We start from the raw sequence: 13,694 nt of genomic DNA, 5'->3' as shown, positions 1-13,694 counted from the left end.
TGAGTTCAAACGGAACCGTTGTTCAACGTTGTCTTGTCTTGGTGACAGGTAAGGGATGTCCGGGAGGGATTTTAGCTAATGGTATGTGTGTTTTGTCTATGCATTATGTAAATACATCCTTTAATATGGTAATCATGTAGGGCAGGAACCGGTTAATTACGTGCTAAGAACAAAACTAATAGGTGTAGGTACATCAGCTCATCTCACGGTGTGATCGACAGAAGAATATAACAAATTCAGCAAAAGGTACAAACTAATGAGGGAAAGATTGACGGTAGTGGTCGCAAAACCTCAGTCATACCTTTCTGCAGAAGACGGCCATAGGCGAGTCGAATTTTAAAGTGTTAATTATTTTCTTTCCCTCCCGTATGCGGGAAATTCATTGTATAGGGTTGTATTTATTTTTTATTCTGCCATATTTTGAATAAATTAGTCTTTGTAAATCCCCAATGATACGCCTCTTGTCATTTGTAGCAGTGCTAAGCAGTATCCAGTAGACGGTTGAACCCAGAGAATCCTAATTTCAGATTACATAAGGCTCCATAATAAATATTTGTAGTTGTTTTTTTCTTTTCCTTCCAACGTAACCACCCCCCCCCCCCCACCATGTGCTCAAGCTGCCGAGGCCAACACCCAAAGTAGGAAGGGGATCGGTTCGAAGCTCGTTAGGCAAGTCGAGCCGCTCCTTACTCTAATCTCATCCGTGGGTGTTTACCCAGTTATGTGGAGGCATTCTTATGCACGGGTCTTCCATTCGAGGCCCGGAAGGGTGTAATACAGGAGTCCCCGCCCAAGGTTCCGTACTTGGGCGATTGATTTTTATTTTGTTCATAAATGACACATCATCTCGATTAAAATATTGTAATTATCATATATATGCGTATGCCTTCCAAATATATTATCACAATAAACTGGGAGATATTCGTTTGGCAACTGATATAATGAATATTGGCTTACAAAATATATCATAATGAAAACCTACAACCTGTTTTCCAGTCATGGTCAGGGATGGAATAGGGCGAGGACAGGAATTGCGCCGGCTGCCAGCTCTCAGGCAATGATTAATGACTGGCAGATGAAATGAAATGATAATGGAGAGTGTTGCTGGAATGAAAGACGACAGGGAAAACCGGAGTACCCTGAGAAAAACCTGTGCAGCCTCTGCTTTGCCCAGCACAAATCTCACATGAATTGACCGGGATTTGAGCCACGGAACCCAGCGATGAGAGGCGACACGCTGCCAAATGAGCCATGGAGGCTCACAGAATACATCATCATACAGTTGTGAAAACTCTATGTTAATTAATCCCTCCAAGGCTAAGCTCTGATAGTTGGACAATCGGAATTAATAAACATGACATACTGTAAGAAAGTTCGGTAAATAATATAGGCGCTGTTATAATTGAAAACCTAAATCGGATTGAACACGTCACACGTATCTGTAACAGAGAATATACCTCACTCCATCCTCTGAAATATCCCCATAACAATTTACTGTCAAATAAGAAAGTCAGGCTTATAAGAACTTTAGTTATGCCTATATTCTATTACTGTGATGCTGTATTCATGGATGCAACTAAGGAACAATTTAGAAAGATACAAAGGACCATGAATTGCCACATCAGATTTATATTTTTGTTACCCTATGACACTCATGTCACACCTTAACCTCTTTAAATTGAAGAACTCAGAAATCTTCACGTAGCCGTGTTGGTATTCGGGTCACTACTGAGAAAACTTCCCAGTACCTGTTATCAAGCTTTATATACCTTTCTCGTCGCCATAAGACCTATCTGTGTCGGTTCGACGTAAAGCCCCTAGCAAAAAAAAATATATATATACCTTTCGTCTTCTCACCAGCTTAATACACGCTCTGTTACTACACTTGCCATTCCCATTAGCAGGTCAGCTGCCTATAACAGCTCATTTATTGCGACGGGAACTAGATTATGGAACTATGTTCCAAATAACATCCTCAGGAGTAACTAGAGTCTTTCAAGTCTGCCTAGAAAAAGTACCTTTTAGATGCATAAATCAACGGTGTGAATTTTGATGAGTGAATGATGGTGTGTGTGTGTGTTTATAATTTAGTTAATGACTTTAAATTAATTTAAAAGTAGGAAAGTTCACAATATGAAGATAAAGTTGGAATACAAGAGGACAAATGAGGGCAGATATTCATTTATAGGAAGGGGAGTTAGGGATTAGAATAACTTACCAAGGGAGATGTTCAATAATTTTCCAGTGTCATTTAAATCATTTAATAAAAGGCTAGGAAAACAAATAGGGAATCTGCCACCTGGGCGACTGCTCTAAATGCAGATCAGTATTGATTGATTTATTTATTGATTCGTGACTTTTATCTCCTCGAGGGACCTTTAAAACAGAATAAATTAATGGAGAAAGAATTACAGAAAGAAGATAGCAATGATGAGCCTTGGTACATCAAACATCTAAAGTTTTCTGTCTAAGGTTGTGATCCTCTAAATGATTAGCCTAACTTTTAAACCATTAATGATTTAACTACAGGTATGTTTAAATGATTAATTATTAGTATTGAACATATTAAATATCTCTGAAGAAGAGAAAGGAAGTTCAGAACATTAATATGAAGCTACCCCTACTCGACCAGTTTGTATTGCGGCAGGAGTTACTCAGTTCTGAAATATGTATTCCATATATTCCACTGATGAATTCCCAATATTGGAGTAGAGCAATGTATAAGGAAGGGCGTCACATTGGCACAACGCCGATGTAAACTCCTGCTGTGAGAACGCCGAGCGCCGGTAATCCCCGCCAGAGAGGTCATCGTGGTTGCAGAAGCCGAACAACTTTTATGATCTTGAGGAAATCTTCTCTCTTCAGTTTCCTCCCCCCACTCCATCCAATTTGTTCGATGCCGTTCTTAGCGCTGTTACTGAAAACAACACTACCCACTGGGGAATAAAAGAGAAATGCTTAGTGTTGCGATACAGTTCCAGATGGAGATATGCTGTCTGATTCGTTTTAATCCAGTGTAAAATTAGTTAAAGAACGTGAATTATGTTAAGCACTTTCCTAGAAATGATTATATTGTAAAAGTTATAAATACATCCCGGAAGTTCAGGATTTAATTTTGGCTAAAATAGGGAGGCAAATAAGTACCTGCATACCATTTAGGAATTAGGCAGTAAAAATTGACATTTAAAAGTAATGAAAATGTGCTGTAAATCAATAGACATAGCTTAATGCACTCTACGTAATACACATCTGCATCACATTATGTTACTTAATCTTACATTGTAAGTGCGGAACCCGGCAGCCGTCTCGACCAGTTGGCTTAAGGAGCGACATTTTTAGTAGAGATTTGTGTAACATAAGTATAATTTGTCCAAACGTTATTACGTATTTGTTAAATATAAATAAAAATGTTAATTTTATTATTAAAACAGTAATTGAAATTATATTTTGTTTCCACTGATTAATTTTAATGTGTAAATAACCACACAAAACTTCCATAACAACTCAAGAAATGCAATAAAGGCATTAAACATTCAAATAAGCAACGGAAGTAAAATAGGAAGGAAGGCACATTAATTACTGTTGCTACTGTTCCAAAATGAATGAAAACATGTTTACAACTATTTGGTACTTATGTATATACACCCAGTTGGAAAACATTTCAGTGCTGTGGTTACAAAACTTTTTCTAAATTAACAGAAATGAGGAAAGATATCCTCGACTAATTTCAGGTGTTCGTTATTTCTGAAGTAAAGTTAGAAAGCCTTAATTAATGTCTGGCATATAATACGTACATAATGGGTGCTTATTCAAACTTAAGGTTTCAATTATTGTAATAATTACAACAGCGATAATAATGTTAAAAATAATAATCGTATCGCCTTAGCTACCTTGTGATGTTATTTAGTCTGACTGAGTGCCAATATCGATGTTGTTCTTCACTCCATCAGATGCGACAGAAACTGGAAATCACATGCAGGACGTATTGCCGAGTTCTAATTAATGTGAGAGGAAAACACTGCAGGTTTCACCGGGGATTAATTGCCGGTCGACATCGCACGGCATGGTGTGTGTGTGTGGCTCTCAGTACAGAGGTTCTCAGGTTCGACTCCCGGACGGATCGGGAATTCCATCGGATCTGGTTAATTCCCCTGGCTCTGGTAGTGGGTGTTTGTGTTTGTCGCAGTACACTCCTCATCACATACACACAACACGTAACATTGCATACCGTCATAGCAACACCTAATAATAATTACGCCCGGATATCCTTGTCTCCACATACCCCAAATTTCAAACTCCACATACGGTTGTCATCAGGTGTTGTTTGAGTCGTCAGTCCATAGACTGGTTTGATGCAGCACTGCATGGCACCCCAGCCTGTGCTAATCTTTTCATTTCTATCCAACTACTACATTCTTTATCTGCTCTAATCTGTTTGTATAGTGATACCTTGCTCTACCCCTACCATTCTTACCGGCAACACTTCCCTCAAAAACCAACTGAACAAGTCCTGCGTGTCTTAAGATGTGTCCTATCATTCTATCTCTTCTTCCGGTCAAATTTAGCCAAGTCGATCTCCTATCACCAATTCCATTCAGTATCTCTTCAATCGTGATCCGATCTGTCCATCTCACCTTCAGCATTCTTCTCCAACACCACATTTCGAAATATTATATTCTATTTCTTTCTGAACTAGTTATCGTTCATATTTCGCTTCCGTATAGTTCCACGTTCCATACAAAATTCTTCAAAAACATCTTTCTAATTCCTGTAACGTCCGACTCGTTGGCTGAATGATCAGCGTACTGGCCTTCGGAACAGAGGGTCTCGGGTTCGATTCCCGGCTGGGTCGGGGATTTTAACCTTCATTGGTTAATTCCAGTGGCTCGGGGGCTGGGTGTTTGTGCTGTCACCAACATCCCTGCAAGTCACACACCACACATAACACTGTCCTCCACCACAATAACACGCAGTTACCTACATATGGCAGATGCCGCCCACCCTCATCGGAGGGTCTGCCTTCCAAGGACTGCACTCGGCTAGAAATAACCACACGAAGTTATTATTTATAATTCCTGTAACAGTGATCGAAGTGAGTAACTTTCTTAAGAAAGTCCTTCCTTTATTTTGCTAGTCTGCATTTTATGTCCTCCTTACTTTAGTCATTATTAGTTATTTTACTACCCGTGTAACAATATTCATCTACTTCCTTTAAAACTCCATTTCCTAAGACAGTATTTCTTGCATCATCTGACTTCGTTTGACTGCACTCTAGTACTTTTGTTTTTGACTTATTCATTTTCATCTTGTACTCCTTCTCCAAGACTCTGTCCATAACATTCAGCAACTTCTGTAGATATTCTGCAGTCTTAGATAAAATAAGAACATCCTCAGCAAATCTCAGGGTTTTGATTTCCTTGGATTGTGATACCCTTTCCAAATTTATCTTTGAATTTTTTTACAGCCTGTTCCATATAAAAATTGAAAAGGAGGGTGGGGAGTGGCACTGGTTGGTTGGTTGGTTGGTTGGTTGGTTGGTTGGTTGGTTGGTTGGTTGGTTGGTTGGTTGGTTGGTTGGTCGGTCGGTCGGTCGGTCGGTCGGTCGGTCGGTCGGTCGGTCGGTCGGTCGGTCGGTCGGTCGGTTGGTTGGTTGGTTGGTTGGTTGGTTGGTTGGTTGGTTGGTTGGTTGGTTGGTTGGTTGGTTGGTTGGTTGGTTGGTTGGTTGGTTGGTTGGTTGGTTGGTTGGTTGGTTGGTTGGTTGGTTGGTTGGTTGGTTGGTTGGTTGGTTGGTTGGTTGGTTGGTTGGTTGGTTGGTTGGTTGGTTGGTTGGTTGGTTGGTTGGTTGGTTGGTTGGTTGGTTGGTTGGTTGGTTGGTTGGTTGGTTGGTTGGTTGGTTGGTTGGTTGGTTGGTTGGTTGGTTGGTTGGTTGGTTGGTTGGTTGGTTGGTTGGTTGGTTGGTTGGTTGGTTGGTTGGTTGGTTGGTTGGTTGGTTGGTTGGTTGGTTGGTTGGTTGGTTGGTTGGTTGGTTGGTTGGTTGGTTGGTTGGTTGGTTGGTTGGTTGGTTGGTTGGTTGGTTGGTTGGTTGGTTGGTTGGTTGGTTGGTTGGTTGGTTGGTTGGTTGGTTGGTTGGTTGGTTGGTTGGTTGGTTGGTTGGTTGGTTGGTTGGTTGGTTGGTTGGTTGGTTGGTTGGTTGGTTGGTTGGTTGGTTGGTTGGTTGGTTGGTTGGTTGGTTGGTTGGTTGGTTGGTTGGTTGGTTGGTTGGTTGGTTGGTTGGTTGGTTGGTTGGTTGGTTGGTTGGTTGGTTGGTTGGTTGGTTGGTTGGTTGGTTGGTTGGTTGGTTGGTTGGTTGGTTGGTTGGTTGGTTGGTTGGTTGGTTGGTTGGTTGGTTGGTTGGTTGGTTGGTTGGTTGGTTGGTTGGTTGGTTGGTTGGTTGGTTGGTTGGTTGGTTGGTTGGTTGGTTGGTTGGTTGGTTGGTTGGTTGGTTGGTTGGTTGGTTGGTTGGTTGGTTGGTTGGTTGGTTGGTTGGTTGGTTGGTTGGTTGGTTGGTTGGTTGGTTGGTTGGTTGGTTGGTTGGTTGGTTGGTTGGTTGGTTGGTTGGTTGGTTGGTTGGTTGGTTGGTTGGTTGGTTGGTTGGTTGGTTGGTTGGTTGGTTGGTTGGTTGGTTGGTTGGTTGGTTGGTTGGTTGGTTGGTTGGTTGGTTGGTTGGTTGGTTGGTTGGTTGGTTGGTTGGTTGGTTGGTTGGTTGGTTGGTTGGTTGGTTGGTTGGTTGGTTGGTTGGTTGGTTGGTTGGTTGGTTGGTTGGCATTTCTGATATTTTTTACTGAATTGATCACTGGATCCACGAACTAGTCCACAGAATTTGTGCTGTTGAACTAGATATCTGATTTGACGGGATTAAGATCACCGGTGTTCCACTGTATTCTGTTAAATCATATGGCAAAGTTGGTATCTCATACTGAAGACGATTATAAGATAAAAATATTCATCATTTAAAAAATTAAGCTCGAGTGTTGTTGTGTGTATATATATATATTTTATTTTATTTTATTTTCATCATTATCCAGAGAAAAATATTCAGCACTAGGATACATACACTGTAGTCCAGTCAGATTTTCCTGTGGGTTCAAGTGCTTTATTAGTAACAGCACGCGCTTAAAATCCCCTCCGCCGCAAATTACTACCTCTCAAAGTCCATATCTGTCCCCGTAATCGGTGTACATTTTCCCATTTGATTGATACGTAGGACCCCCGAGTAGAGCTCAGAGACGCTATATTCATCTATATGGCAGCTGGCCCCACTCGCATATCGGCATCACCACCCTACTTACGTAATAGCCACTTAAACACAGCGACCGATCAATTGTATTGCGGTCGTGTGGTAAAATGGATCCCAGTTTCTGCCTATCAAACCGCAACCGTGCAGTAACGACCATCAGATAATATGCTCTTCACTCGCAGCTGACAATCGGCCTCAGTTCAGACAGATTAGAGAATAATATTGTTAGTTTGCCGTTCATACAAATATAAACATAGAGACATACATTCCCACATGCATTCATGCATGCATGCATACATACGTACATACATACATATATACATAGTCTCTTACATAAACACAGACCGAACACAAGGTGTTTGTACTCTGCGCCACGGCAGTTCCCCCAGCTGATCTTACGGCGCGCGCGGCCCGCCTGCTTTAAGCGAGTATAGTATACACTATTGCCTTACCTTATAAAAGATGATAGAAGGGTGATCCTTCCTGTGTTGTACAGGCATTTTATCTGATAACCCCCACTCCGTTGCTAAATGGTTATCGTGCTGGCCTTTGGTCACAGGGGCTCCGGGTTCGATTCCCGGGAGTGTTGGGATTTTTAACCATTATTGGTTAATTTCGCTGGCATGAGGGCTGGGTGTACGTGTCGTCTTCATCATCATTTCATCCTCATCACGATGTGCAGGTCGCCTACGGGAGTCAAGTCAAAAGCCCTGCACCTGGCGAGCCGAACATGTCCTCGGTCACTCCCGGCACTAAAAGCCATACGCCATTTCATTTCATCTGGCAACCACATTCTGGCTGACGCGCGTGAGTTCTACCACTGTAATATTCCTGATTTCATTCGTAACTTTTTTCTTTCAGTTCCTCCAACGTGCGAGGAATTTTTCGATACATTTCTTATTTCAGTTTTCCCCACCCCACACACTGTTAGATCTGGAGAACGAGGTGGAAATAGACCAACACTTATCACTCTGTCTGCAAACACTTCAGGGATTTAAGAAGGGAACCTTCTGTTGTATGACAAGGGGCTGAAATTTGTTGTAACCACCCACGAGGTTTTTCTTCTTCGGCTAACTGATGGTTGACCGGTGTCAAAATATCATCTTGGTACCTCTGTGCATTTACTGTGGTCTCGAAGAAACTAGGCCGAATTGTTCGTCTAGCACTAACAGCACACCAACCTCCAATCGTAAGCACCATAAGGATTTTCTGCACACTGATTGCGAGGGTTCTGACTGTTCACACGACAATTAAGATGGAACAAGGAATCATCTGTAAAGAACACTAGATGTTAATCAAATAAACGACCATCCAATGTTGCAAGGTACCACTCTCCATATCTCACTCTTATGGCTAGATCACACGGATTTAAACAATAGGCCCGTTCAAGGCTGTGCGGTTTGATGTGCAACAGCTATGTAGTTCTGTGAGCGAAAGAAACAGAAACTCCTACTCGTTGTACTAAGTTTGTGAGTTATTTATTCTGTGACAACTCAAGTCTCACACCAATGTCATCTACCTCTTCCTCTGTTAAAACTGTTCGCGGTCGCGCATACCTTTTTATGGAACACTGAGCCAGAAGATTAAAATTTATTTACAGCCCGTGCTTAGCTACGGTATTCTACCTTTTATACGGATTTCTAGGTAAACACAGTGAGCAAGAATATATAAAATTGAATGTCTCTTAACACTCACAGAGAATCAATACAGGCAAGATCCCGCGCGAAGTTTCGGAAGTAAGGTCCGCTCTGATGAATTTTTTATGATAATGGCAGGCCACATTTCTTACTGCCATTCACAGTCGAGTTCAGGAGTATCTACAATAATGGAAGGCTCACTTTCCAACTGCCATTGAACATATAGGTGGAGAGATTTCATTATTAGACAGGTCTCTTATCCTGATGGCAGTCACAATCGAGTTGAAGGGATTTCATTATATTCGGGAAATGCAGCGCTATCTAAAGCATAAATATTCGAGATACGACAGTAATTTATAAGGCCATAGTTGTAGATCTCTGAAAATTGAGCGGTGAATGTGTAATCTGTTTTGTGATATGACTTTAAAATTTAGGCCTCAGTTATACTGAAAAGAAGGTCTGCACTGTCATTAAAATTTCTTCCATACTTCGATATTTTCTGGGATCTTCAGGCTCCTATGCATGCACTACCTGCTTTAAGCGACCCCACGGGAAGAATTCAAGTGTCGTTAGATCGGGTTATCTGTCAGGCTAGTGAACGGGTCCGCACCTCCCTATCCATTTATTTGGATATGAAGCATGAAGATGGTTCCGGACGACTACTGATCCGTGAGGTGGAGCCGCGTCCAGCTGAAACCACTTTCGTAATCGCTCGCGCACTGCCACGTTCTCCAGCAACTGCGGGAGTTCATTTTGAAGAAAATAAATGTAGCGTGCTCCCGTTAGGTGTCCGTCGATGAAATATGGTCCGATGAGGTAGTCACAACACATCCCACACCAGGCATGTACTCCCCACTGCACTTGAAATACGCTCTGTCTTACCCAATGGGGAATCTCCACGCTCCAATAGTGCATACTGTGACGATTCACGACGCCATTGTTGTGAACTCGTGATTCGTCTGAAAACAGGACTCTTGAAAAGAACAGCTGTATTATTGATCTCACTGCGTGCATTACGTCGGGTGACCAATAATAACAAATATTACTTTAGCATCGGAATCACGTCTGCAGAGCTGCTGGTGTAACTGCAGATAGTATGGGTGAAATTTCTTGTTATGCAGTATATGCGTGAATGATGAATGTCCGAGTATCAATAGGAGGGTTGTAATGGGCATCGTCCAAAACAGTCTCTTCATTTGGAACAGACGTTATAGAAGCATCTCTAATGGAAGTTACTCTTCCAAGCGTCCCAGTTGAACGCAATCTTTGTTCATTCAAGGTCTCGGAAAGTATTGGTAGTCGGTAGTCTTCTGTCAGGAAAACGCGCGTGATAGAGACGTTGCGACTTGGCTGCGTTCTGCCTTGTTTCCCCATAAATGAGCAACATATCAACGTACTCGTCACTGGAATACATCATGAGTGAATGAATACGTACTGCGATGTGACCTGGTAAGTGTGCATAAACACGGTGTGTACATTAAAATGGGGCATGATCTGTCGGTCAAGAAAGAAACATGCATAAAGTTCGAATCGAAGCACTGCATTGCCGGTATTCGGACATCTTGTGTCACCGACCCTTAACCGACTCAGCTACAAATACAACATGCAACATGCTCGCTAAAGGATTATTACTTAAGTATGGCCGTTCGACATCGAAAGTTAGTATCCGTGTCAAATTCTTCAATAATGATTTACAGTGTTCATTTAACATTTCTAATCGTTACGGAGCTCGTGACATACCTATTAATTTGACCGTACTTTCTCCATAAATTAGCAACAACTCAACGTACTCTGCATAGGACTATATTGGGAGGAAATGAAAAAGTGCTGTGATGTGACCTCGTAGGTGTGGGTTATGAGTTGTATGCGTTGGACTCCGGAGGTTGTGGATTCGAATCTAATTCTGGCCGTCCTGAAAGTATCTTTCCTCGGTTTCCCATTTTCCCCACCAGGCGAATGCAAGGACGGTACCTTAGTAAAAGAAACCCAGGTCTATTTCCTTCCCAATCCTCCCCACACCCATCCCTAAGGGAAGGATTCCAAATCAGAGCGCATCCCATAAAACTAAAAGGAAAAATGTATTAATATTTTATACCCGCTAAAATGGAGCACCTCTGTCGTTCATAAACTTGCATCGTGCAGGATTCGAACAACTACGCTGCCGAAATTCACACACCTTGTGCTCCAGTCCTTAACCCGTTCGCCAACGAAGTAAACACATATGGTACTTGCCAGTGGTTTAGTACTTACGAATGGCCGTTCAACCTCGATAGTTAATATCCATGTCAAAGTCTTCAGTGGTGTTCTACAGTGCTCATTTGACTTCTTTACATTACAAAACACGTGGCATAATCTATTAGATCGGTCGTATTAAGTGTACCTGTTTTACTGCAAGGCGCAATAAATCACACGTTTACAGAATGTTTCTTAGTATTTGGTGCGGAATTGTGCAGGGTAGTATTTCTTTTTCTACGTCCATGGATCAATTTACAGTGATGATACACATGTAGCAGAGAGCCTTATCGACAATTAGGAGAAATTTCAAGTTATTTGGCGTTCATAAAACTATATTATAAGTATCCTTAGGTTATACGCGTTATTTGGTTTGCCTATCTTCGAAAAAAATAAGAGGCTGATGAACCACGTGGTATGTATACCGAGGTGGTGGAGATGTAAGGGGCAAATGTTCGAATATGTTAAATTATGTGATTATGCAGGTAAATTACGCTTGTTTGTAGTTCGTGAATCATTTTTTTATTTTACTTATCCATCCATAGTTAGTCGCTACACGTTAGAGAAAATGATGGAAGCGAGGCAGCCTTTGGAGAAAAGATTGCAATGTGTTATATTGTATTCTGTGTCGAAAAATACTTCCAGCCTTTAGACTCCAATTGACGGAAAAGTGTGAGCCGCCAGGACCTAATGTGCATACAGCCATTTACACGCTACTTTCTTCGTCTAGCAATGCCATTCCACGCCATATCTCCACTAACAGCTCGGAACATACCGCTTAATAGAGCAGATTGCCTCCTTTCTCCTAAGTATTCCCAGCCCTAACTTTGAAACATTCTGTAAAGCCAATATTTTGTCGGAAATCCCCCCGAACAAACCGAGCGGATTTTTCCAGTTCTAGAAAAAAGTAATCCTGGTGAGCGTTCCATACACTTGAACCATACTCTACAGTAGTTGGGTTCTTACCAGATTCTTATATGCCCTCTCTTTTAGATCCTTACTAAAACCCCTAATCACCCTCATAACCGTATGCAGAGATCTGTACCCTTTACCTACAACCCCATTTATGTGGTCTTTCCTTATAATAACACCTAGGTACTGCACCCGTCCACCTCCCGAGTCCCAGACTAGCATTTATCTCAGGGGTGTCGGTTCATTATTTAAATCATCAAATATAAATATAACGGCATAATAGAACACGGGGATGAACGGAGCAACTTAAAATTAAAAGGGGGAAGGCTCGATTGTAAACTGAATTTAAGGACTCCATGATAGGACTAGGAAGTGACTGTTACTTTAAAAAGGGCATCATCTAACTACAATAAAAAGATTATGAGAGTGGTTTCCTTTGAAATAATTTGCCAGAAGGAGCGGTTTATTACGGCATTTGACGTAGGAAACTTTGATACACTTGGCAACAACATTTGAATTTCCACACATGTTACATATATAAATCACTTGCCATACCGCAAGTGGTATCAATATCTTGCTGTGTTGCTTCTGAAATAAAATGACATTTTGGAGGTATAATTTACGGATCGATTCCATTTGAATCGAACCGTTACTCAAGGATATAGCTTCCTTCTATCGGGAGCCCGAGCATAACCCATGTTACGGTCGGCTTCCCGATTTAACTAAGATGACGTACTCCGGCTATATACATTTTCCGAGACCGGTACTCGGACTGGGTAATGTTTCTCGTGAAATGCGAAAACTGGATTCCACGGACAGTTCCTATCTTACGATATCCAGCTGATGCCATACCAATGAATTAGCATTTACATATTATTTACATGTGATCTGAATTGTCACCAGTTAGCCTCAATAGACTACTGCCACAGATGAGATAACGAGAAGCGGTGGGAAAATACCGTGCCAGTGGCCCCCCTCGCATCGCGAGCGAAGTAAACAAACACGCCAAGTTGTAACATCGTCCCATATGGAAACCGTACGATAACGAGGTACCAAATGACTCTAATATTATCACTCTCATTATTCAACATACGAATAGAGGGATGTTGTCACCAAACAATTTAATCCACGAAATTATCATCCTCGAAATTATTATTATTATTATTATTATTATTATTATTATTATTATTATTATTATTATTATTATTATTATTATTATTATTATTATTATTATTATTATTCAACGGTTCCTGGCACTGTCACGTTTGATTAATATCCTCATTATTATGCGGGATGCAAACACAAATGGTTATAACTGTTATTATTATTATATCCCTCTCGTGGTTATTATTATTATTAATGAATAGGTGACTCAAGATATTATTATTATTATTCACGTCACTTAAGAGGTTATTATTATTAATGTCACTTGCGCCAAAACATATACAGATATCGGTCGCAATTACAAATATTTCACTGATCAACCAACGACATCATTACTGTTATTATTATGACAATTATTATTAATCTGATCGCGATGATTTAACATCGTCCTTACATTATTATTATTATTATTATCGGTTGCATATTATCATTTAGATTCCCGTTTAACATCTTTATCAACGCTCAATTAATTA

The sequence above is a fragment of the Anabrus simplex genome, chromosome 7 (assembly GCF_040414725.1).
Source record: "Anabrus simplex isolate iqAnaSimp1 chromosome 7, ASM4041472v1, whole genome shotgun sequence".
Classification (NCBI taxonomy): Eukaryota; Metazoa; Arthropoda; class Insecta; order Orthoptera; family Tettigoniidae; genus Anabrus; species Anabrus simplex.
This window is presented reverse-complemented; position numbering follows the sequence as displayed.